This window comes from Pristiophorus japonicus, chromosome 20, assembly GCF_044704955.1.
Source record: "Pristiophorus japonicus isolate sPriJap1 chromosome 20, sPriJap1.hap1, whole genome shotgun sequence".
Lineage (NCBI taxonomy): Eukaryota > Metazoa > Chordata > Chondrichthyes > Pristiophoridae > Pristiophorus > Pristiophorus japonicus.
The window spans coordinates 27,441,448-27,468,163 of record NC_091996.1 but is presented as its reverse complement, the minus strand read 5'-3'; the positions used below and the strand labels follow the sequence as shown (position 1 = coordinate 27,468,163).

The 26,716-nt window shown below is 42.9% G+C and overlaps 1 protein-coding gene across 5 annotated transcripts in view; it reads right to left on the bottom strand.

Annotated features, from left to right (window-relative positions):
• mapkap1 (MAPK associated protein 1) overlaps nt 1-23,829 on the bottom strand; it is a 253,838-nt gene extending 230,009 nt beyond the window's left edge. For 3 of the 5 annotated variants that reach the window (XM_070862645.1, XM_070862643.1, XM_070862644.1), the window contains exon 1: nt 23,496-23,829. The gene's annotated coding sequence lies outside the window, so the exon portion shown is untranslated. The remainder of the gene's footprint in view (nt 1-23,495) is intronic. The other 2 variants (XM_070862641.1, XM_070862642.1) reach the window with 2 other exon arrangements.
• Between the last annotated feature and the right edge of the window lie 2,887 nt (nt 23,830-26,716).

Sequence of the window (26,716 nt, the reverse complement as noted above, 5' to 3'; positions counted from 1 at the left end):
ACCAGTGCTGAAGGAGTGGAGCAACAGCTGATATGAATGCACTGCTTCCAACAAGAAAAATAAATAAGTGAGAAAAAATATACTTGTGGACGACAGCCAACATGAGGGTGAGAGTTCTGTTGCATGGCCGTATGGGACTTTTTTTTGCAGACGAAAATGTGTGTCATGGCATTCTGAATGAGTTATAACGTGAAGGATGGAGCCTGGCTAGAGAGTCAAAAAGAAGTCAAGCCTTGAGGTGACAAAAGGGGTGGATTACTGTTTCAGCAGCAAAGGAGGGGGGAGGCAAGGGATAGGAGTGAATGAAGTTACAAAGGTGGAAGGCAGTGATCTAATAGAATTTGATGGGGAGATGGAAACTTGGTTCAGGCTTAAAAAGTAATAGCAAGAGTCTGTAATTCTAGATGGGCAGCTGGAGAGGCTTGCAGAGTCATGGCCGAGAGGCATGTATTGATAGGACACAAAGAGGATGGCTTTGGTTTGGGCAACATAAAGCTGAAAAAAATGTCAGCTCTTTCAGGATTTAATATTGCAAGGGCATTTAAGATTGCAGCAACAGACTGGGTTGACGAAAGAGGCACAAAAGCAAAATTGGATGTTGTCCGCCTGCAAATGAAAGCTGATCCCATGCTTCTGGATTAGAATCATCAAGAGTTAGCAGTGAAATGATAGAGAGAAGGGGATCAAGGAGGAAGCCAAAAAATCCTTTTCTTCATTTAAACACCATTTCTTTCTTAAAATGTTTAACTGGTGCTTTAAAAACAAAGCAAGCATCGGCACAAAAATGAATTCCTCCTCGATTCCAAATATAAATAGAATGCAAATAACGGGCAATGTGTCATACGGATTGAATTGGTGAGGATCACATGCACAACTGATTGGCGTCCACTATCACTCATGCTGCCAGGTTCTCGTCATCAAATACAAATGATTACATACTGGAGTGTGAAGTGAGGGTTGCAATAAGTGAGTTCAAGAATGGAAAGGCTGCAAGCATTGATGAAATATCAGCAGAATTAATTAAAAAAAAGAGAAGGCAAAAAAATTGTTAATTTGTGCAAATCAGGTACTTGAAAGAGGAATGGCCAGATGATTTCATGAAAATAATCATGATACTTCTGGGGGGGGGGGGGGGGGTGCGGGGCAAAAAAGGAGCCAAATGCAAAATCAGGAATCACTTTTTCACACAAGGGTGGTAGAAATTTGCAACACTCGCCCCCAAAAGGCTGTCAATTGGAGCTTTCAAGACTGAAATATCTGTCAAAGATAATTTGGATTTTGCAAAGGATGTGGAACAAGATAATTTGTGGATACGAGAGGTCTGTGCAAGAGGAGTATAGAGCATAATCAATAGGTGTACATTTCCTTTGTAGATTTTGAAAAAGCCTTCAATAGATTGAACTGTATCAACCAAATGGAGGAATTAAAGAATACTGGTATGGATTGAGGAAATACATGTCTGATTTAGGCTTGTATATGGGACAAACTGTAAGCGTAAGGATAGTGGATGGAGAGTCAGAACCAGAAGTGATTGGGAGCATTGTCCAACATTTATGCAGAAACAATGGTAAGAGAAACGCTTCATCGGGTAGAGGAAGGAGTGAAAGTTTTAAAATGCATTAAAGTGGTCAGATTTTCTTATGACAAATCCTTGGTAGCAAGTACCATGAATGGACTACAATTGTTGGGAGACAGCCTGAATGATGCAGCAGTTTGGAATGGAATAAAGATCAATGTGGGCGAGACCAAAGTTTGAAGATTTCTGGGAATGCAGGTGAAAGAGTGAGCATTTTAATAAACAAGGAACAGTTGGATCAGATGAGACAACTTAAATATCTGGCAAGTATAATGAGTGATGATGGCAGATGTGCCAAGGTGGTGAGAGCTAGGATTATGGCAAAAGTTGCATCTAATAGAGGATATTGACTGGAGAACTGAATAGGGAATTGAAGAAAATATTAGTTAAGAGTTAGATATGAAGTGTAGTGGTGAAACATGGATGCTAAGAGGTCAGGCTTCTAGAGCATTAGAAGATGTAGATTTGGAAAGGCATAGAGAAAGTAAAGTGGAGCAGAAAAAAATCAAAGAGCAAGTTATTATTTAAATGGAGAAAGATTGCAAAGTGCTGCAGTACAGCGGGACCTGGGGGGTACTTGTGCATGAAACACAAAAGGATAGTATGCAGTTACAGCAAGTGATCAGGAAGGCCAATGGTATCTTGACCTTTATTACGAAGAGGTTGGAGTATAAAAGCAGGGAAGTCTTGCTACAGCTATACAAGGTATTGTTGAGGCCACACCTGGAATACTGTGTGCAGTTTTGGTTTCCATAGTTACAAAAGGATATACTTGCTTTGGAGGCAGTTCAGAGAAGGTTCACTTGGTTGATTCCGGAGATGAGGGGGTTGACTTATAAGGAACGGTTGAGTAGGTTGGGCCTGTACTCATTGGAATTCAGAAGAATGAGAGGTGATCTTATCGAAACGTATAAGATTATGAGGGGGCTTGACAAGGTGGATGCAGAGAGGATGTTTCCACTGATGGGGGAGACTAGAACTAGAGGACATGATCTTAGACTAAGGGGCCTCCCATTTAAAACAAAGATGAGGAGAAATTTCTTCTCTCAAGAAGGGGTGTAAATCTGTAGAATTCGCTGCCTCAGAGAGCTGTGGAAGCTGGGACATTGAATCAATTTAAGACAGAAATAGACAGTTTCTTAAATGATAGGGGATAAGGGGTTATGGGGAGCGGATGGGAATGTGGAGCTGAGTCTGTGATCAGATCAGCCATGATCTTATTGAATGGCGGAGCAGGCTCGAGAGGCCGTATGGCCTACTCCTGTTCCTATTTCTTATGTTCTTATAAGAAAAATAATAGTGGTGGTAATACAAGAAGAACGTAGTTTGATTGATACCAGTAAAAGGGCACATGCTGACGGAGAATAGAATGGTGAAAGGGGTGTTAGAAGGACGATGCAAGGAAATAGGGCGATTGGAAGAAAAAAGATCAAAAGGGAGGAAAAGGAGGATTCCTTTAGACAGCCTGAAGAATGGGAGAATTGAAGAGTGAAGCACAAGACACCTGTGGTTTGGAGAAAGAAAGACTTGCATTTATATAGCGCCTTTCACGACCACCAGATGCCTCAAGGCGCTCTACAGCCAATGAAGTTCTTTGGTGTGTAGTCACTGTTGTAATGTAGGAGAAAGGAGAATTGAACCAGACCCTGCCTTAGGCAGACCACTGATGATGATGAAACATTTCACCATTACATATTCTCCATATACTTATCAGAATATGCAGTACCTCATTCTTACATCTCAAGACACTTGAACAGATTTCAAAAAGCTTTCGGGACATAACTTTTAGAACAGGATTTAATTTCATTAAAAAGTTAGTAGTTGAAGGAGGTTGCATCCAATTGATTATGTGCTGGTTAATCAAACATCAGCTTACTGCCATGAAAATTAGCTATTTGTTTTCATTTTATTGACCCTGTATTTTTGATGATTTCCGAATTAAGATAGCAACTGTGCATTGCAGTATCTGTGCATGTGACTTAAACCGCACACTTAAAGAAGTCTAGCATTTTATTTTTCATGTTTTATTTCTGATAATCTCAGGAGATTTTGGACCTACAAGGTTAAAGTTCCTGATATACTCAATGGTTGGTTGAAAATATAACAATGATGAAAATCTAACATCAACAGCATTATTTTTTTTAATTTCCAAACAATTTAGCCAAAAACCCATCCTATCGACAATATTCTGTTTACAAGCAGAAGATTGTCGTAAACTTGCAAGTGTTTATATCTGTCTTTTAAGAACTGCGACGGTTTTCTGCACGTCAAACAACAAACTATCTACTTTTACAAACATTGACATGTATGAGGATTAGAGGCAACACATCAATGCTCTGGAAACAATTTCAAAACATGTCAATTTAGAGATGTTAGGATGTTAGTTTAATGGAATGGTTAATCATTATTTTTAAACAAATGAATGCCATAATGCACAATGAACGTTCCTGAATGCAACAGTTTAGAGGGCTCTAAAAGGTTGCAATTTCAGACTCAAAAATTACTGCTACCCCATCAATGCATCAAATAAATGTTGGCACCTTAATTGTGCCTTTATAACATTGTTAATGGTTTGTTAATTTACCTCCTACACTGTTATTATACTTCAAATGATTTAATGACTGCCAGGGGAGTGTGCAACATATGCATGAATTTTATCCTTCAGTATTATATTCAATTTAAGTCATACATGCGGCCTCTTCTTTGTGTATAAATTGGGTTGAACAATTTTAGCAATGTAAAAAATATACACATTAAGGATTTTTATTTTGTTACTATTTAAGCAAAAGTCTACAAAATAAGATCAGGAATTAGCCAATTCTGGAACATTGTGGTAAAGATGCATTGCAGACTAAACTTACCATGACTCACTATCATCTGGATCTACTAGCTATACTAATGAGGAGTTCTGGTAGCTCTTTGCTGGGGTGCTACACTGGATGCGCTGCAGTAATGTAGCATCGCACCCCAGGGAAGAAAAGCCGACAGTATTATCTTGGCCAGTAGCAAATGTGTCTTCTGTTGGCTCATTATGGTAAATTCTTGGGAAAGTCATGCAGCCATCTTCCCAGCAGCAACAAGCTGCGAGGATGCAATAAGTCAAGGTGAGGGGGCCGGGGGGGGGGGGGGAGGAGAGGAACAGGACGAAAATCACAAACAATACCAATGCAGCAGTCTTGGCTTTACTGAGAAGTAAAATATTTTAGTACATAATGGTAGCTCCCATTAAAGCAGTCAGTGGGGACATCTGCAGCACCAATATCCATGATTTATTTTGATTACAAATTAAAGCCACATTTAAAAGTTTTACATTTTGCACAGATAACTGCAACCCAATACAAGGGTGTTCTTTTTCACTGCACTGAAAGTAAGGGCATTCTGTCAGTGCACTCAATGCTAATATCATAATTAGCAGCTTAATTAGGTAATTATGGCTTTGCAGGGGATGCCTAAATGAAAAATGACAACATTGTATCACGGTCACCTATTTATATAGCAGTTATTGTATTTTCACACCAATGCAAGAGAAACAAAATCAGTTCATAAACAAAAAGACCATTTCCATGGCTTTCTCAATTTATCAACTATATACCACAATAGGTTTAATTTAACTTAAAAATCTACATGTAATATATTTCAACATTCTCTTATTCAGAGTATCCTTTTAAAAGAATTTTTCTCCACGAGTACTCAAATTAGTTGCTTACAAAGCCGTGGTAGAAATCCAACTGCTGCATTCAAACAGCAGGGGGAAAAAGCTGAAGTAGCTTACACGTAGAACAATTTAATGCTGGGATTTTATGGATCCAAATACAAAAGTAAAAAATTGCATTATGCAGCACCTTACATAACCTCAGGATGCTCTACAGTGCTTCAGAGCAAATGAAGTATTTTTGTGTCACTGTTGTAATGTAGAGAAATGCAGCAGCCAATTTGCACACAAAATCCCACAAACAGTAATGAGATAAATGGCCAGATAATCTGCTTGAGTAATGTTGGTTGGGGGATAAGTGTTGGCCAGACCACACAGAACTCCCCTGCTCTTCCTTGAATACTGGCAAAAGATCTTTTACATCCATCGAAGAGGACAGATGGGGCCTCGGTTCATCAGCTCACCCAAAAGACAGATTTATATTTTTCAAAAAGGGCAGGTAGAGGGGAAAAAACAGGAGATACAGGAGAAAAGTTTGAGGGCCAAGTAAATCATTCAAAAAGCTGTCAAACTAGAACACAGAAAAATTGAACTTTTAACTTGTATATTTGTAATGGAAATATTCCATATTCTGAGCTTTTTCAACACTGCAGATTGATGAGATTTGTATTATTGGCAAGTGTTAGATACAATGCAAGATGAGCATCAGGAATAGAATGGGTTAATGTCATCATATTTATGCTGGAACAGACATAGCATACTCAGCTTCAACCTTTATTCCAACATAAAGCACACTAGGATACTATAGCAAATCAAGGAAAAGCAAACACAGAAATGGCGCAGTCCAAAATGTTGCACTGTACAGCCCACTGCAGCATTTCACGTTTCCCCTCCATCAAGTAGGAGCAGAGCCTAGATTCTGCTCAGCACCTTGACCAAAGTAACAAGTTCAGGCACTCAGCTGAGTAGGAAGCAGTAAGAAATTTAAACTAAAATCCCACTACTCCATCGTGCCATGTGCCTGCGCTCAAACATTCACAATGGCCCGGATTTTGTTGTACTAACAGCGAGGCAAGAGTTGAGAGCTGTTATTTCAAGGTAAAACTGACAGCAACTTCTAGCGTCCACACATGCGCAGTTAAACCCAGAAATCAGGAAGTTGCTGTCACTGATACCCTGCTCCTCCACAGGCCATGCTGTTAGTTTTCACCAATGGAATCTGCACAGAAATCACCAAGGGTGTGAACTTAGGGTAGTTACACACTCATCTCCCACTAAAGACGGATGAAAAAGTTAGGGCTTGTACAATCAGACATAACTGAGATTTTAAAATGGCATAATAATTGCAAATTACTGCTGAACAACCTCCCTGAAAAATTCATTTTAGAAGTGTGGAGTCTCCATCTCTAAAGAAAATTAATGTTGCAGATTTTTCAAAAAATAAAAAAATTAATACTTTATTTCAGTTTCTGTTTTTCTCTTGTCTCTCCCAATCCCATGTGTATGCCCAATTTTTATTCTGCTTCCGATACAATGATTTAAATGTAATTTATATTTCCTGTTTTTTTTTTTACTTCCTGCTTTGCAGTCTGCGTGTCTCAGTGAGGATTCTTCAATCTAATTAGTTGAAGAGCCTCCCTGCTGCTTGAGCTGCTCACAAGATGCCACAGATCCCCTGTAGAGGGCACCGCACTGGATCAGAGACCCAATTACTACAAATCTCAACTGACAAGCCCGCGAAAAGCCTCCGGGCAGCTGTACGCGGGTTGAATGGTGAAAGCTGTTCCTTCACCGCAAAACTCCGGGCCATTATACTGTATTTTTCTAAAATTTCCCAAGTGGAGTACAGGGAACATCCTACACTTCTTTAGTTGAGGAAAGCAATTGCAATTTATTCTGAAGTATCAATCAACGCTTTTGCAAATAATCATTAGGAGGAAGCATACAAGTGACTCATCAATCAATTTCCCTCCACGCTCACTGGAGTGAAGCATCTGGCCGTACAAAATAACCCAACTTATTGAAGTGCAAACCCAAACCTTATTGCTCAGCAATAAAACACATGGTCACACCAGGCAATATGCATTAGAACAATACGGTTTCTCATTTGCCAACCTCATTCTATGATTCGGTTTTTCACCATGCTATAATGCTTACTAGTTTTGCTGACCAATCAAGAGAGTAACATTCTCAAAAATAATGATGAAAATACACATGTCCTGAGAATGAACATTTCTGTTGCATAACCACCAGGTGCTGACTAGCGTTCGAGGAGAACCTCAACAGAAGGACAAAGTAATGGGAGCTTCACTGTCCAGCTTTCACAATCACTGGCAAACATTTGTGGCCTACTCTCAGTACACTTTATATCAGACTGGACTAGGCACCCCATGCTCAGGGCTCAGCCAAAATGTATTCCACACAAATGTATTTATTTTCCCCATACCTTCCTAAAGATTGTCACCAGGGATCAGCTAACTCTTCACAGACTGGGAATCAAACTTAGGATCTTACAAAACCAATCTCTAGATTAAAAAAAACATTCAAAGCAACATAAAAGCTGGGGTGTGGAAGCCCCAAAATAGTTTCAGTAAATGTTATAAAATTAGGCATGTCAATTTATGGAACCATTTTGAATTCAAGGAAATAGATAGTCTGATCTGTGTGGAGTAGAAACAAATGCAGAGTGACGTTTCCTCAACTGCCCACACCTGAACTTTAGAAAACCATCCTCCTTAAAAATTATTGTTTTTCCATTTTCCCCTCAGCTATTTTTTGAACATGATTAGCACCCTCCAAGAACAAAATTGAGGGTGCCTAAATTCATTTCACTTTGTACTCTTTTGGGGGAGGGGAGGGGGGGTGTGCAGTGGAGATGCGGGGAGGGCGCAGTGGGGTTGGGTGGGGGGGGCAGTGGAGGAGAACAAAGAAACTGGGTTGGCTTCAAACTCAGGTTTTGCTGATAAAGGAGTGTCATTACTGCTGCACTATCGCTATACTTTGGTTAACTGGGAGGTAGCTTTGATCTTACTGCAGCCACATTAACTTTCACATTTAGGAGTAGTGGATGACCTAACCAACAGGCCCCCTCCATGAATGAAAAAAACTGTCACTTTTGCTGACCCAAAAAGGAACACACTGCATGTGGGAAGCAATCCATCCTTTTCTGTGCTGCTGGAGAAATTGTCAGAGAGGGATTTGTCACCTGGTGAAGCGCAAATAAGATGGTACATTTATAGTAAAAATGTTATAGCTGGGAAAATACCCAAGATAAATGAGATGTTGAATATGCAACATCACAAAGCTTCGAAAAGGACAAATATCCAATTCACCACCACCCCAATCTCAGGACAGGTGATTAAAAAGCTTGGCCAAAGAGGCAGGTTTTAAGGAGGATCTTAAAGGTGGAAAGTTAGGGATTTCTAGAACTCAGGGCCTTGTTAGCTGAGCAAAGCTTTAATAGGGCAGAAAGGGGCCCTGTAAAAGTCTACAATGGATGGAACTTAACTGCAGAAGCAGCAAGATCAAATTCTACATAAAATGCTTTCAACAAATGTGAACAAGAAAAGCCAAGAATTCCTTGCAATTGCAAACTATGAGGTCACAATAAGACTCCCTGCAATTGAAGTCAAGGAGTATGGAAGTTATATCAGAAACAAGTGGAGTGGTGCAGAAATAATGGCAAAAGAGACAAACAACAACAACTTGCATTTAGCACCTTTAGCATAGTAAAACATCCCAACGTGCTTCACAGGAGCGATTATCAGGCCAAAAGCTTGGTCCAATATGTAGGTTTTATGGACCGTCTTAAAAGGAGGAAGGAGGTAGAGAGGCAGAGAGGTTTATAGAGGGAATTCCAGAGCTTAGGGCTAAGGCAGCTGAAGGCATGGCTACCAATGGTGGAGCAAAGAAAATCATGGATGCACAAAAGGCTAGGATTGGAGGAATGCAGAGATTGCGAAGGGTTGTAAGGCTGGAGGAGGTTACAGAGATAGGGAGGAGCAAGGCTATGGTAGGATTTGAAAATAACTTAAGAGTTATATAGCACCATAACGTAATAAAACATCCCAAGGCATTTCACAGGATTGTTATCAAAAAAACAGCAAGGTTGATCATTTTAAAATTGAGGCATTGCGAGACCAATGTAGGGCAACGAGCACAGGGGGATGGGTGAATGGGATTTGGTGCGAGCTAGGATACGGGCAGTAGAGTTTTGAATGAACTCAAGTGTACGGAGGGTGTAAGGTGGGAGACCGGTCAGGAGAGCACTGGAATAGTCGTCTAGAAGTAACAAAAGCATGGATGATGGTTTCAGCAGCAGATGAGCAAAGGCAGGGGAAGAGACAGGCGATATTACGAAGGCGGAAGTTGGCGGCCTTGGATACGGGGTCAGAAGCTCAGCCGAGGGTCAAATAGGATGCCATGGTTGCAAACGGTGTGGTTCAGCCTCAGACAGTGGCCAGGGAGAGGGATGGAGTCGTTGGCTAGGGAACGGAGTTTGTAGTGGGGATCGAAGACAGCAGCTTCAGTCCTCCCAATATTTAATTGGAGGAAATTTCTGCTCACCCAATACTGGATTTCAGACAAGCAGTATAACAAATCAGAGACAGAGGCGGCGTTGAGAAAGGTGTTGTTTAAGTGGAGCTGGGTGTTGTCAGCGTACATGTGGAGCCCAACGTGTTTTTGGATCATGTCGCCAAGGGGCAGCATGTAGATGAGAAATAAAACACCTATTAAATATAGGATGGGTGTTAGAGAATCCCATGGACTAAAAGAGAGGTGTCATAAATCATAACCAAACAAGGGTGGCCTATCAGATTGGGTCAATTGGCATATGGCTACTATTATTCCATCAGTCAAGGAAATAGTAAAACGAAAGAAAAGAGCGAGAGAGAAAAAGAATGAAGAGGATCAAATAAGGTAAACGGCATTAATATAGCACCTCAACATGCCCCAATGCGCCTCACAGCCAATTACTTTTGAAGTGTAGTCACTGTTATGTAGACTAATATGGTAGTAGACTGGTTTAAAAAAAAACAGAAGATCGAGCAAAAACCAAATTGCTGGAATACACAAAAATCTACGAAGATAATGTTGACTTCATTAATCAACAGTTTTAAAATGCCAGTCATAGGCTGCATGGACTTGGAGTCTGGTAAATTTGATGATATGAGATATTCTCAAATACATAAATAGAAGGAACTCCATGATGTAATGGAATGTTGAGTTAAAGCAGAGGATAGAACATAAATGGTTTAAAGTAAAAGCAGATATCTGGCAAAGACATGGCTTCTCATTTTGGTTATTTCAACTAGCAGTAGATTTGATAATGCACACGAGCATAGAGGAAAACAGTGTACTCAGATGGTGAGACGGGAATTTTTTGGAAATCCAGATTCCAGTGATACAAGTTTCTCCTGAATTCCTTATTGGATTTATTAGTGACCATCATATTTATGGCCCCTAGTTTTGGACTCCCCACAAGTGGAAACATCTTCTCTACATTGACCCTATCGAAACCCTTCATAATTTTAAAACATCTCGATCAAGTTACCTCTCCGTTTTCTTTTCTAGAGAAGAGCCCCAGCCTGTTCAGTCTCCAGCTACATTGGAGTAGCTTCAATGGGCCCAAGTTTCCACATGATTTGCGCCTGATTTTTAGGAGCAACTGGTGGAGAACGGACTATCTTAGAAATCGCAATTCTCCACATTTTTTTTTCTGCAGTTCTAGTCAGGTAGAACAGTTCTACTTTGGAACAGAATTTTTTCTTCAAAAGGGGGCGTATCCGGCCACTGACGCCTGATTTGAAAGTTTCCACAGTGAAAACGTACTCCAAACTAAAGTAGAATGGCGCCAGTGAAGATTTTTGTAGAACTGAAAAAACCTGTTCTACACATTAAAAAAATCAGGCGCAGGTTACAAATTAGGCGTCCAGAACGAGGTGGGGGGGGGGGGGGGAGGGAACTCATTAAATTCTACAATAAATCCTTATTTATACAAATAAATCCAACCTGAATAAACATTTATAAGCAAAGAAAAGATTAAATAAACCATCTTCCTACCTGTGTGAAAGTGCTTCAGCCAGGGAGAATTCTGCAGCCGCTCGTTGCCGTTGAGCGGGAGGGAGGGGGGGGGGGGGGGGGAGGAGGGGAGAAAGCGGTTTGTTGTTGTGGAGGGGAGGGAGGAGAAGGAGATAGCGGTTTGTTGCCGCGGAGGGGAGGGAGGGGAAGGAGACAGCGGGTTGTTGTTGTGGAGGGGACGGAGGGGAAGGAGACAGCGGGTTGTTGTTGTGGAGGGGAGGGAGGGGAAGGAGACAGTCGTTTGTTGCCGCGGAGGGGAGGGAGGGGAAGGAGACAGCGGTTTGTTGCCGCGGAGGGGAGGGAGGGGAAGGAGACAGCGGGTTGTTGTTGTGGAGGGGAGGGAGGGGAAGGAGACAGCTGATTGTTGCCGCGGAGGGGAGGGAGGGGAAGGAGACAGCCGTTTGTTGCCGCGGAGGGGAGGGAGGGGAAGGAGACAGCCATTTGTTGCCGTGGAGGGTGGGGAGGGGAAGGAGACAGTGAGAAGGGTAGCCTCAGTGCTGATGTCAATGTGATTTTATTAAAAAATGTTCAAAAATTAAACAGCTACAAAGAACTACAAAAATGGCCGAGTGCCAATGTTTTTTTTCACACTGAGCATGCGCGAACGCTCCAACGCGCACGCACTGCCGGCAGGAAAAAAACTAATTTAAATAGTACCCACCCCCTCCCACTTACAAAATCGGCGCGAGTGTAGGCTCCGCCCCCCTGGGCGCGCACCAAACAGACAAGGAGCTGCAAAGCGCTCGAGAATAGCGCGTTTTTTTTCTGGCGCCGTTTTAGGTGCGAAAAACGGGCGCCCAGCTCGGAGGGGCGCCCGTTTTTTATCCTGTGGAAACTTGTGCACTTCCCACACATACTTATGGTTTAAGTACTAACAGTTTTTGTGGAATGCATGAAGAAGAATTAATAACTGGTTTGAAAGTCTTCACAATTTCATAGTGTACAGCCAATATATATTTAGGGGAGGCTTAGATCCAACAACCTGGGCTAGAGCTGACCCATATCCTAGAGTTGAAAGAGCAATATGCTAACCCACAGTGCCAGTCCATTAGAAGGCAGTTTGATGGGCCTATCATAAATGGAGTACTGATCAGTTAATAAAATCAATCATATTCCACGTTACAGTATTTTTGGTTCTATTCGAATCAGAAGAGTTACATTTTAACAACACTCAACATTGAAGGAGAAATATTTCTAACGTTCAAACTATAGTTAAGGTCTCACTTCTAAAAGGATACTTTTAAGTTCCACAGAACTTGCAACAATATCCTATACTGACCATTTTCTGACTCCTTGACAAACAGTTCCTTGAGTGACATCAGGAGTTACCAAATTGAGACAGTAAACTATTCACCAAAATCCAGTTAGTGCCCAAGTTGTCTACTGAAACATCTGGGGCTGGATTTTCAGCCCGGAGCGGCGGCAACGGTGGCGGTGAGGTGGTTTGGCCGAGCGGTCAGCCTCCAGCGCCCCGCAGCGATCTTCGGGTCCGGTTTAGCGGCGGCGCTGAGTAGCACCACCAGGAAGAGCTGCGCCAGGTGTGCAACACCCCTGATGCGACACCGGCACGAGTTTTGATTCTTGCCCGGCCCGTACGCCACAAAGCACGCCCCACACTGACCGCATGGAAATTCAGGGCCGTCCAACGATGCCGACAGCAGAGAGGTAGGTGATGGGCTCCTAAAGTAAGTGTGATTGTTTGTTCTTTTAATTTTTTTGCCGATTTGTATTGTGGTGGCATGGGCAATGTTTTTGATGCATTGTTTTTCAGTTTCCACACCGTCCCCCACCCCCCGTGGGCGTCTCTTGGAGCTCTCCTGACCCAGCTCCGTAGTTCGGGAGTTTCCCATCCTAACACCCTAAGAGGGATGTGCAATGCCTCGCTTAATGCTGCACCCCGACGCAGGGCGCAGCTGCCCAAACTTACACACTGATGCGCAAACTATTCCCGCCGCTAACTTTCCCGCCCCGCCGCCATTATCGCCCCAGAAAAATTAACGCCAAAAATCCAGCCTCTGACTTCTAATCTGTGGAGGCTCAGTTTTCGAGTATATTCAAGACAGAGATCAACAGATTTTTGGATATTAAGGGAATCAAGGGATATGGGGATAGTGCAGCAAAGTGGAGTTGAGGTAGATCGGCCATGATCTCATTGAATGGCGGATCAGGTTCAAGGGACCGAATGGCCTACTCCTGCTTCTAATTCTTATGTTCTAATGTTTTGCTGATTTAATATTTTGTCAGCATCAACAATTGTGGCCTGATAGGCCTTTAACAGACGTGACTTAACATTCACTGCTGAAATAATGCCTTGTTATTTATCGAGACAAATCATCCTCCTTTCCTGCTGCTCGAGTGCAAATCCGCAAATGCAATTACTTTCCAGTATCTCAACCAAATGCCTAATATCCACATGTGAGCCCCAACATTGAGTTTTGGCACCAGGGAGATCACACTAAACCCGATCTTAGCCTTACTATCTGGTGTGTTGTCCAAGTAAGTTACAATAACAAAAGTTATTTTTTGACTGAATTGTCATCTACTTGATTTGCATTCATTCTTTTGCCACCTTTGCTCTTTTCAGGTTTTTTTTTGGTTTGGCCTTTGAAAATTTGCTTTCCACTGCAAATGACGTATCTATAATCAGCAAGCACTTGCAGCCTTTCCGTCTAAGGTAACAATCAATGTTTTGATATACTGATCTTAATGTTGTAGGCGGATATGGTTACTGCCACTGCAAACTGACTGACTAGGTTTCTGAATTTTGGTGATATATATATATCCTGAGGATGCTGTTCCTCAAACAGGATGTTTAAAGATTCCACAGGAATTGAATAGTGTTTCTCATTTTAGCTAGTTATCTTTTTATCTCTGCTCTCGTGTCTGCTTATACGGTTCAGCACTTCTTGTATCTGAAAACTTTTGTTACCCACAATGTGCTCAAATAGTTGCTCCACTTTCATTCTATTAGCATGTAAGTGAGATAGTTTTATCCCTATGGCTCTTGTTAAATTAATTACTTTTTAAAAAAAACAGGAATTGGAAAGTTTATTGGTAGTTGCTTGGTTTTCACATTTATTGATTTTAATATTTATTCCTGTCTCTTTAATAATTCAGTGGGGACTTGAATAAGGACTAGGTCATGGAGACAGACTGAGCAGCAGGAATAAGGGTGATGGTCCCTGATGGTCTGAAAGGGGTGAAGGTGATTCAGGGCCTCGGATTGCAAACTGCTTTGTACATAAAGTTTATAAAAGTTGCAATAGGTGAGTGAAACACTCATTATTTGTTGTGGAGTATGTTGGCCAGCTGGACAACATGTCCATATAATGGATCATAAATGCTGTACTGTTACATATTTTCTTTAAGACTATTGTGCTGATGATAGCCTTTACGTGACTACTTGTGACCTTTCATAGCAGGTCAGTGCGATTCTGTTAAGCTTGCTGTTGTTGTTTTATATTTTTCCGATAAAGAAAAAATACCGGCTGTTACGAGAGCTAAAGTGTTAGACAATTGAAATCACAATGCTTGGAGGTTATGTAATAATGTCATAACCTGCCTTATTTTTGTAGCTATCGTGTAAAAAAAAAACAAGAAGTGATATATGGGTGTGAAAATAGGGACAGTGATTTGGATTGGCCCTCCATAATCAAAAGTTGAGGATGTTCATAGAAAGATCAAGACGGTTACATTTCCTGAATTGTAAACACTCTTGGTGTATTAGAATTGGCAGCATAACCATCGTCTCTGAACAAAATAGACTTGAACGGAAAAGACCAGACTTAAGATAACTGCACTTCTGTTCCTGCTCTTTCTGCATTTTGCCATGTTGCTAAAAGTCTTAAAATATATTTTATTGTTGTGAGCTTGATTATCTGGTGACCGAAACTATAAGAATCTAATCGTCAACACGTGGAAAACCCAAGAAGCTGCACCAAGTAACTTTTTGTTGGGTATATTTTCCTGGTAACAACATAAACCATTTTGTTGTTCAGCTCGTTATCCCAAAAACATCTTTGGGAATCATCACAAGTAAATACTGTTCTCAAAGATAATCTCTGGGGGAGTTTATGAGTGATAGGAAGGCTGGCCATTTATAGAGAATGTTGGTTGCAAGCCTCAACCAATCACAGCACTTTCTAAGATGCACACATTTCTGACTGAATATTGCTGATTGAAAATTTTCAATAATTTTTATTTTCAAGCAGCCTTTGTTTTTATTTATTCTGCCGGAGAAACAGAGACAATGGAACCCATTTGTGATTCTTATTCATCCCACATTACAACAGTGACTACACTCCAAAGAGTACTTCATTGGCTGTAAAGCGCTTCGAGACGTCCAATAGTAATGAAAGACGAATGCCACATCGTCCGCATGCCCGACACGAGACTCCCTAAACAAGCGCTCAACTCGGAACTCCTACACGGCAAGCGAGCTGCAGGTAGGCAAAGGAAACGTTTCAAGGACACCCACAAAGCCTCCTTGATAAAGTGCAACATCCCCACCGACACCTGGGAATCCCTGGCCCAAGACCGTCCAAAGTGGAGGAAGAGCAACCGGGAGGGCGCTGAGCACCTCGAGTCCCGTCGCCGAGAGCTTGCAGAATCCGAGCACAGACAGCAGGAGGAGTGTGCGGCAAACCAGACTCCCCACCCACCCGTTCCTCCAACAACTGTCTGTCCCACCTGTGACAGAGACTGTAATTCCCGTATTGGACTGTTCAGAGTGGAAGCAAGTCTTCCTCGATTTCGACGAACTGCCTACGATGATGATATATAAATCAAGTCTTTCTTTCTTTTATCCAAGGAAAACTAGTTTTACAGGAACCAATCGGACAACAATTAATTCTACATGTGTATTAGAAACTTACAAAATTGTGCTGCCAGAGCCAGGAACCAACCCCACTCAGGCTCGCTCCACCAACTGCTATCAAGACTCTTTGGTTCCTGTAAAACCAGTTTTCCTTGATAAAAAAGGAAGACTTCCATTTATATAGCGCCTTTGACGACCATTGGATGTCTCAAAGTGCTTTACAGCCAGTGAAATACTATTACCCTTGGTATTGCAGGAAAATCCCGGGCATCAACCAGTGACCCACATCCCGCACCCAGGTCTGCCAAACCCCAGGCTCTCCTTCCACAGTGTTGCCAGCTAAACAACATCCCTGATGCAGGATGCCAGACTTTAGTACTTCAGTACCGCTCACTGCTGCCAAATCCCTGGACCATCCCTCTGTACCTTGAGCCCAGAACTGTCTCCCACCATTACTGCTAGATCACATGACTTCCCACTCCTACTAAATGCCAGATAGTTACATCTATCCTGGTATATCTTGCATACCAGCTTTTTTAAAAAAACAGATGAAAATTAAATATACAAGTAAAGGAATATTTATATATCAAGTCATGTGTATAATACACATTTCCATAAGTGCCACTCTTTCATCCTGTAACAGTTATGAATACAAGCACACTGCCACTGATTTCAGAGAAAAACAAACAACTGTGGATTTCAATCCCCAAAATACCACTGAAATAGAGAATTTGTGTTAGCCAGCAGAAATAAGTGGCCCAGGTAATACATTGCTTGTTACATGACAAAACACCCCTATAAAACTGCATGACACACCACAAGAAATCTGCCAGTCGTAAATACAATTTACATATTTCATGCTATTGCATTTCTCCTCCATATATGCATTTTGAAATCACTTTAGCAAAATATATGCAAATTTCTTGCCCTCATATTTTTATATTCAGAGAACAGCAAATCGCAACAAGCAGTGAAAATTTCAGGAAGTAGCAAGAAGGAATGAAAATCACAAGTCAAGAAGTTCAAAATACTATGGGCCAAAAATTGCGGTCGGAAGCTTCCGACCAATTTTTTTTTTTTTTTTTTTAAACGAAAGTACTGATGGTTCGGAGGAACGAACACTTCTGGTTCAAGGCCTAAATGCGCAGCGGCCCAGGAACGTAACCACAACCTGGGATCACGTGGGCCTGGACCACCAATCACAATGTAATATTGTCTGATAATAATTGTGAGTTCCGTTTGTACGAGCTCCCATTACTATCAATGAGAATATTGGCAAAAACACAAACACAAAACAAATAAAAAAAACACCTCACAATTAAAATTAATTGAAATTGAATTAAATGTTTTAGGAAAATAATTATTTTTTGAAAATGTTTTAATAGGGTTAAAAATAAACTGATCTTAATGGACAGAATTTTTAATATAAAGATTGATAAAATTTAATTTTTATATCTTTTTAAACTTTTACGCTGGTAAAAGCAGGCCTTTCCAGGCGTAAGAGTTTGAAGGACATTCGCTGGGCAAGAGTTGGGCAAATAGCCCGAATCTCCGTCCTCGAAGGCCCTTCACCCAGGGATGCGTCGGAACTGTCAAAAGAAATGTTGACTGATTGCAAGTGCCGGAGTTCGGCGCATGCGCTTTGTGTGCCTAAACCCAGAATAAGAGAGGCTTCTTCGGGCGTGTGCGCACGTCGTACACATCCGGAGAGGCCGCAATTTCAGGGCCTATGAATCAAAAAATGAGGGGTGGGAGGGGTGGGGGTTAACAAGACCTACGAGTAAAAAAATCAACCTTGATTCAATAGGGAGAGTAGATGAGTGTGCTAGGAGCAGCACTAGCCATACCTTAAAATGAGGCACTAACCGAGTGAAGCTACATCACAGGGTACGTGCATGCTAAATACCAAATGCAGAAGGCTATAGTAATAGCTAAGCAGTTCCATAATCCACAGATTAGAGAAAAGCTCTGTAACCCTATCACTTCCATTTGAGAATGGTGGTAGGCAATCAGGCAACAGATGGGAGGAGGTAGCTTCATGAATAACTCACCTTCAAGCATGGAGGAGACCTGCATACAAATGCTACAGACAAGGCTGAAGTATTTGCATGCGTCTTCAACCAAAAGAGTGGAGTGGATGATCTAATTTGACCTCTTCTTGAGCCCTACGATCATAGATGCCAATGTCCAATAAGAAGTTGAGTACACGGGACACAGCAAAGCCCATGACCCTAACAACATCCCGCCTGTAGTGCTGAAGATCTGGGTACCATAGGTAGCTGCTCCCCAAGCCACGTTATTCCAGTACAATTAAGACACTGGCATCTACCCAACAATATAGAAAATTGCCCAAGTATGTTCTTTCCACAAAATGCAGAAGAAAAAAACAAAAGTGATAGAGACTACCTCAGCAGTTGGTATCCTGCTTTCTGAGGTTATCTCCCAACATCTCAATGAAACACATAAAAAAGTGAAGGAAGATGGAGTTGAGGTAGATCAGTCATAATCTTATTGAATGGCAGAGCAGGCTCGAAGGGCCAAATGACCTACTCCTATTTCTTATGTTCTTAAATCTTGCTGCAACCAATTTTAGTAGCAGTTTGCAAGGTTCAGTAGCTGCAATAGGTTCTTTGTAGCAGATCATACCTTAATTGGCAGTTTTGACTACTGTACAAATTTCAGGATTCTTCCAAGGAAATAGTGTGCTGAGTTCCACTCTGGAGGGAATTGGGAAGCAAAAGTGACCAAGAAAGAAGTCCATTTTCAGAGAGCTCAAAGCATGGTTGTCCTGGTCCGTTGCTCCAATAATGAATGCAGTTGAACATTTAAAGCGATGAGGTAAGACACAAAAGTTTGAGTTTTATTTTAAATTAAAAATGTTGTGCACTTGACAAGTTGAGGGATCTTAACGTGAGCGGACGAATGGAACTCTTCTCATTTCAAGCACCCAGTACCTACAAGATGCACAGTAAATCTCCCTCTGTTCTGCTGCAGCAACATGCCTTGATCCAAACCTCACTACTGTGACATTCGCCCCACGTCTCCCACAACCATTTTCTATACCAGCAAACCTGTTGCCTCACTGAGGGAGTTTGCAAATTGTGCTGAATTAGCAACAATTTTGTGCTCACTGGTTGCGACTGCCCAAACTCATTTCACATGGAACTCTTACAGCAACTTACATTTACATAGTGCATTTAACATAGCAAAATGTCCCACGGCACTTAACAAGAGTGCCATCAATAAAAACATTTTTGACACCAAGCCACAGAAGGAGATATTAAGACAGATGACCAAAAGCTTGATCAAAGAGGTAGGTTTCAAAGAACATCGTAAAAGAGAGGGAGAGAAGTTTAGGGAAGGAATTCCAGAGCTTAGGGCCAAGGCAGCTAAAAGTACAATTGCCAATGGTGGTGCGATTAAAATCAGGGATGTGCAAGAGGCCAAAATTGGAGGAATGCAAAGATCTTGGAGGCTTGTAGGGCTAGAGAAGGTTAGAGATAGAAGTGTCATCATCATAGGCAGTCCCTCGAAACGAGGACGACTTGCTTCCATACCAAAAAAAGGATGAGTTCACAGGTGTTTCGAATGAAGGACCCGAACTACATCCTCAAGGATGGAAGATGCCTGTGCGCGGATTTTTTTTCATGTGTGGTAGCTGTTGCACACCAGCTACCACACGGGCTTGACAGAGCTAGGTCTTGGTCCAATGGCAAGGATTACCCAAGACAACTGGAGACCAACTCTGCTGCACGGACCTAGTGCGCACACATATCGCAATGTGGGCTGGCCCGTGCTGCCCCTGGGACCCTGGAGTGTAGATCAGCAAGCACAGAGGTGATGGGTGAATGAGATTTGGAGTGAGTTAATATACAGGCAGCAGAATTTTGTATGAGCACAAGTTTATGTAGTGTGAATGATGGGAGGCTGGCCAGGAGACCATTGGAAGAGTCAAGTTTAGAGGTAATAAAGGCATGGATGAGGGTTTTTGTAACAGTAGAGCTAAGCCAGGGTCAGAGATGGACGATGTTACAGAGGTGGAAGTAGGCAGTCTTGGTGATGGAGCAGATATGTGGTCGGAAGCTCATCTTGGGGTCAAACACACCAAGTTTGTGAACCGTCTGGCTCAGCTTCAGACAGCTGCCAGAGATGGAAACGGTGGTCGAGGGAACAGAGTTTGTGGCAGGGACCAAAGACAATGGCTTCAGTCTTCCCAATATTTAATTGGAGGAAATTTTTGCTCATCCAATATTGGATGTCAGATAAGCAATGACACAAATCACAGACAGTGGAGGGGTCCAGAGATATGGTGGTGAGCCATGTTCCCCCTAATTATTTTTGAGTGCGTGGCCCATTCAATGTTTCGCGTATGCGCAAAATTTCACACTGGGAAAGCCGGTCCCGAGCTGCGTGGGACCGAAAAACAGCTGAACATTGGTGGCGAGATAGAACAGAGTGTCATCAGCATACATGTGGAACCTGCTGTTGTGCTTTTGGATGATAGCGCCGAGGATATCGTCTTAAAGTCAGAAGAGAGCTGGAGGAACAGAGTTTTCAAGGGAGGAAGTTAGAGATGGGGAGGAGCAAGGCCATGATGGGATTTGAACATAAGAACGAGAATATTAAATTTGAGGCGTCAATGGGTTCGGGAGCCAACGTACATCAGCGAGCACATAGGTGATGGGCGAGTGGGAATTAGTGTGGGTTAGGGTGCAGGCAGCAGAATTTTGGATGAGTTCAAGTTTGTATCAGGTGGAGAGGAATGCAGGGTCAGCTCGGGATCAAATAGGAGGCCAAGCTTGCAAATGGCATGGTGGCCCTTACCTGGTTTCACTCTTACCCATCCAGTCGTAGCTGGAGAATCTCCTGCGTTGGCTTATCATCCCATTCCCTCATAGTTACCTCTGGAGTTCCCCAAGGATCTATCCTTGGTTCCCTCAGATTTCTCATCGACATGCTACCCCTCAGTGACATCACTCAAAGGGTCAACATGCATGTCCCTGAAGACACCCAGCTCTACCTCAGCAAAACCTGTTTCAATCCTTTCATTGCCTCCATATTGTCAACCTGCTTGTCTCAGAGTTCTGGATGAAGCGCAATTTCTTCCAATTAAACTTTGGAAAGATCAAAGCCATTGTCTTTGCCCCCCCCCCACCCCATATATGCCGTTCCCTTGCCATCGATTCCATCTCCCTCCCCGACCACTAACTCAGACTGAACCAGACTGTTCGTAACCTCTTGTCCCAACCGAACCTAAGTTGAGCCATATTCTCTCTATCACAAGGAACATTCACTTCCACCTCCGTCATATCACCCGTCACCACCTGCCTCAGCCCATCCTCACCCGTGCCTCTGTCAGCACCAAACTTCAGTACTCCAATGTTCTATTGACCGGCCTCCCATCCTCTACCCTCCATAAACTTCAGCTTATCCCAACCTGGTTATAGAAACTTAGAAAGTAGGTGCAGGAGTAGGCCATTCGGCCCTTCGAACCTGCACCACCATTCAATATGATCATGGCTGATCATGCAACTTTAGTACCGCAGTCCTGCTTTCTCTCCATACCCCTTGATCCCTTTAGCTGTAAGGGCCATATCTAACTCCCTTTTGAATATATCTAATGAACTGGCCTCACTCAACAACTTTGTGGTAGAGAATTCCACAGGTTCACAATTCTCTGAGTGAAGAGGTTTCTCCTCAGCTCAGTCCTAAATGGCTTACCCCTTATCCTTAGACTGTGACCTGTGGTTCTGGACTTCCCCAATATCGGGAACATTCTTCCTGCATCTAACCTATCCATATCTTATCCTGTAAAAAGTCCCACTCACGCATCATCTGTGTTCATTGACCTATATCGGCTCCCGATTCACCATTGCCTCAAATTAAAATTCTCATCCCCGTGTTCAAATCGATCCATGGTCTCACCCCTCCCCATCTCTAACCTCTTCCAACCCTACAACCCTTCAAGAACTCGGATTCCTCCAACTCTGCCCTCTTACTCAGCTCCCACTCATTTTACCCCACCGCTGGACGCTCTGCCTAAAGACATCTCGGCCCGAAGTACTGGAATTCGCTCCCTAAACATCTCCTTAAAATCCAACTCTTTGATCAAGCTTTCAGTCACCTCTCCTAATATCTTCTTTGGCTTGGTGTCAATTTGTGTCTGAGTATATTCCTGTGATGCACCATTGGACTTTGTCCCAAGTTAAAGGTCATGTACAAATGCAAGTTGCTGTTATTATATTTCATAATTGATAAAGTCCTTGTTATACCAGAATAAATTTGAAATGTCATTTCTCAGTGAACAGAAGGAAAAGCAAAATACAGAAAGTACAGAAACAAAAAGAATACTTAGCTAAAAGAATCCAACATATCTGCATGTTTCCAAAGTACACAAAAGGTGGCTCCTCATACTTCAAGTTCAGACACCTTACTTGTAGTTTACTCATGACAGCTGAAACCTTACAGACTTGGTGCATTCATAACACAGTATAAACAAGCACATGACAGATGTCCCCAAACCTTATACCTGCTCCACCAGGTGCAAACAGTATTGTTTATATACTTCAGTTGTGTTCTGTTGTCAGCTTTACCTACCCTAGTCAAAAGTACAATAGAATCTCATGTCACAATATTTTGCATGGCACCCATGAAAACAAAAACTCCATGCACTTCTATCCATTTGTTTACAACTTGTAACTAGGGTCTGGCAGCTTCAATCATCAGTAAATCACTGGAATTATAAATAAAACTTCATAAACAATGTGAAATAATCACAATCAGTTGAAGTAAAAAAAAATCTCGGGGCTTTCACGTGTAATGTATGCAAAATCTCTCAAACTTAAAGCAGATTTTTTGCCCTCTGACCCACTCGCCATTGCCACAACCTTGTTTACTTCTGTACGTCCATTAACGTGTGCAAAATGATCACAGCCAAATGACTAATCACATTAGCGTTGTAGTTCCTCGGTTGCCACGTAAATGTGAGGATAAAGCAGAGTGTAGCGGGTGTGCTGCCCTTGGCAGACCCAGAGAGAAGCTGGTGGTGCGCGGGGGGGTGTTTTATTCCTAAATAAAAAGAATATATTGATGAAAGGAGTTTGGGGGAAAACTGGGGGGGGGGGGAACTGGGGGGGGGGGGGAAAGAGGGGACGAGAATACTTTAACCTCCCCCCTACTGAAAACCGAGACAGTCGGCGCTCGGAGAATCAGTAAAAACATTGCGAGCGAGCTGCTGTAAACAAGCTTGGGAGGGGGGGGCGGCAGCTGCAAGGTGCGGGTGTCGCCTGTTACCCCAGCACCAGGCTACAGAGGCCTAGTCTCAGGGACCGTGTGTGTGATAGAGAGATAGAAGGAGAAATAAAACATACCGTCAAATGTCAGGGGCTCTTCTCCGCGGCCGGCCAGGGTCCTAAAATAAAAACACACGTGTGTCACCTGTACATAGCCAGCGCTCGCTAGGCCCTGAAACCTCGGCCCGCAGTCGGTGAGGAGCCGCCGGTGGGGGAGAGCGCATTGGGCAGTGGCTGTCACTCACAGATCGCGCACTCGCCGCCGACTAACGCCGGTCCGGCTGCTTTTTCATCCTTCGCCTTCCCCCTCCCTCCGTCTCCGCCGCCACGTCCGTCCGTCCGCCGTTTACTCAAACACGAAGCACACTCTGTGAGGGGAGGGACAGGGAGACAACCCAGCCTGGCGCCGGAAGTCCTGGGCGGGAAGGCAAGGGGGCGGGGGGAAGGGAGGAAACTGGCTGAGTGACGGCCGGCTAGGCCAATCAGCGCGCGCCCATGCCCGGCAGAAGCCGCCTCTGATTGGGTAGGGCTACAACAACAACAACGCCGGCAGCCTTTCGCTCACGCTACCTTTGCCAGCAGGTTGGAGTGAGCGGGCTGCGCAGTGCTGGAGTGTGTGTGTCTGGTTACCCATGCAGCACATTCTCTTAATGTATCCATCGATATATTTCTTTTTAAAACTTTTTGCATCTAGAATGCACGAGGACGATTGCATTTTTTTCTTATTTACCCGATGCATTTATTGTACCCCCCCCTACACGCCCCACAATGCATACTTTTTTTAAAGCATTTTTTAAGGGGTGTGTTAAGCTTTTAACGATTTCAGCAATTGTTGTCAGTGGGATTAGATAAGTCCTTCAGCCAGAGCATAACATGGATCACAGTACACACCTACGGTTTCTAGAAAGTTTGTACTTTCGTGCTGACTGAGGTTAATTCTGGTTCAAGGTGCTGCAGTTACTCCTGAATGTAAACTGAATTTTATTGTTAGTCTTACATTGGGGAAATTGATGGGATTGAAGGCCGATAAATCCCCAGGACCTGATGGTCTGCATCCCAGAGTACTTAAGGAGGTAGCCTTGGAAATAGCGGATGCAATGACAGTCATTTTCCAACATTCCATAGACTCTGGATCAGTTCCTATGGAGTGGAGGGCAGCCAATGTAACCCCACTTTTTAAAAAAGGAGGGAGAGAAATCAGGGAATTATAGACCGGTCAACCTGACATCGGTAGTGGGTAAAATGATGGAATCAATTATTAAGGATGTCATAGCAGCGCATTTGGAAAGAGGTGACATGATAGGTCCAAGTCAGCATGGATTTGTGAAAGGGAAATCATGCTTGACAAATCTTCTGGAATTTTTTGAGGATGTTTCCAGTAGAGTGGACAAGGGAGAACCAGTTGATGTGGTGTATTTGGACTTTCAGAAGGCTTTCAACAAGGTCCCACACAAGAGATTAACGTGCAAAGTTAAAGCACATGAGATTGGGGGTAGTGTGCTGACGAGGATTGAGAACTGGTTGGCAGACAGGAAGCAAAGAGTAAGAGTAAATGGCTACTTTTCAGAATGGTAGGCAGTGACTAGTGGGGTACCGCAAGATTCTGTGCTGGGGCCCCAGCTGTTTAATTAATGATTTAGACGAGGGGATTAAATGTAGTATGTCCAAATTTGCGGATGACACTAAGTTGGGTGGCAGTGTGAGCTGCGAGGAGGATGCTATGAAGCTGCAGAGTGACTTGCATAGGTTAGGTGAGTAGGCAAATCCATGGCAGATGAAGTATAATGTGGATAAATGTGAGGTTATCCACTTTGGTTGTAAAAACAGAGAGACAGACTGGTGACAGATTAGGAAAAGGGGAGGTGCAACGAGACCTGGGTGTCATGGTACATCAGTCATTGAAGGTTGGCATGCAGGTACAGCAGGCGGTTAAGAAGGCAAATGGCATGTTGGCCTTCATAGCGAGGGGATTTGAGTACAGGGGCAGGGAGGTGTTACTACAGTTGTACAGGGCCTTGGTGAGGCCACACCTGGAGTATTGTGCACAGTTTTGCTCTCCTAAATTGAGGAAAGACATTCTTGCTATTGAGGGAGGTCTGCGAAGGTTCACCAGACTGATTCCCGGGATGGCGGGACTGACATATCAAGAAAGACTGGATCAACTGGGCTTGTATTCACTGGAGTTCAGAAGAATGAGAGGGGGTCTCATAGAAACATTTAAAATTCTGACGGGTTTAGACAGATTACATGCAGGAAGAATGTTCCCAATGTTGGGGAAGTCCAGAACCAGGGGTCACAGTCTAAGGATAAGGGGTAAGCCATTTAGGATCGAGATGAAGAGAAACTTCTTCACCCAGAGAGTGGTGAACCTGTGGAATTCTCTACCACAGAATATATTGAGGCCAATTCACTAAATATATTCAAAAAGGAGTTAGATGTCGTCCTTACTACTAGGGGGATCAAGGGGTATGGCGAGAAAGCAGGAATGGGGTACTGAAGTTGCATGTTCAGCCATGAGCTCATTGAATGTCGGTGCAGGCTCGAAGGGCCGAATGGCCTACTCCTGCACCTATTTTCTATGTTTCTAAAATATGACCCCTGGTTCTGGACTTCCCCAACATCGGGAACATTCTTTCTGCACCTAACCTGTCCAATCCCGTCAGAATTTTATATGTTTCTATGAGATCCCCTCTCATCCTTCTAAACTCTTATGGGTGAAACTGGTCATACTTCTGAAAATTTTCAACATATTTGAGGCACAACTAGCATGTACGGCGATCAATAATCATCTTCGATATAAAGTTTAAGAGATATGATATTACACTACACTGTTTTGCAAAGAGACATCTTTGATGGATTTCAGAAAGGTAGTATGTGCTTGAAAGCCTGATAGTTATTTGAGGAGTAACACATGTGGTGGATGGGGAAATGCAGTGGATGTGGTGTACATGGACTTTCATAAATCTTTTTACCACACTGGAAACTATTGGCGAAGGATTGAAGGGTATGGAATTAGAGGGAGGTTGGCGATATTAAAATAGGTGGCATAATAAATAAATTTGAGGACCAAAGGAAGTTGTAAAGGGATGTTGATTAGATGGTAGAATGGGCAACATAGTGGCAAATAGAATTAAATGTGAGTAACTGTGAGGTGGTAAATTTTTGGTTAAAAAATTATAATTATAGACATCATCATCATAGGCAGTCCCTCGGAATCGAGGAAGACTTGCTTCAACTCCTGAAGTGAGTTCTTTGGTGGCTGAACAGTCCAATACGTGAGCCGCAGACTCTGTCACAGA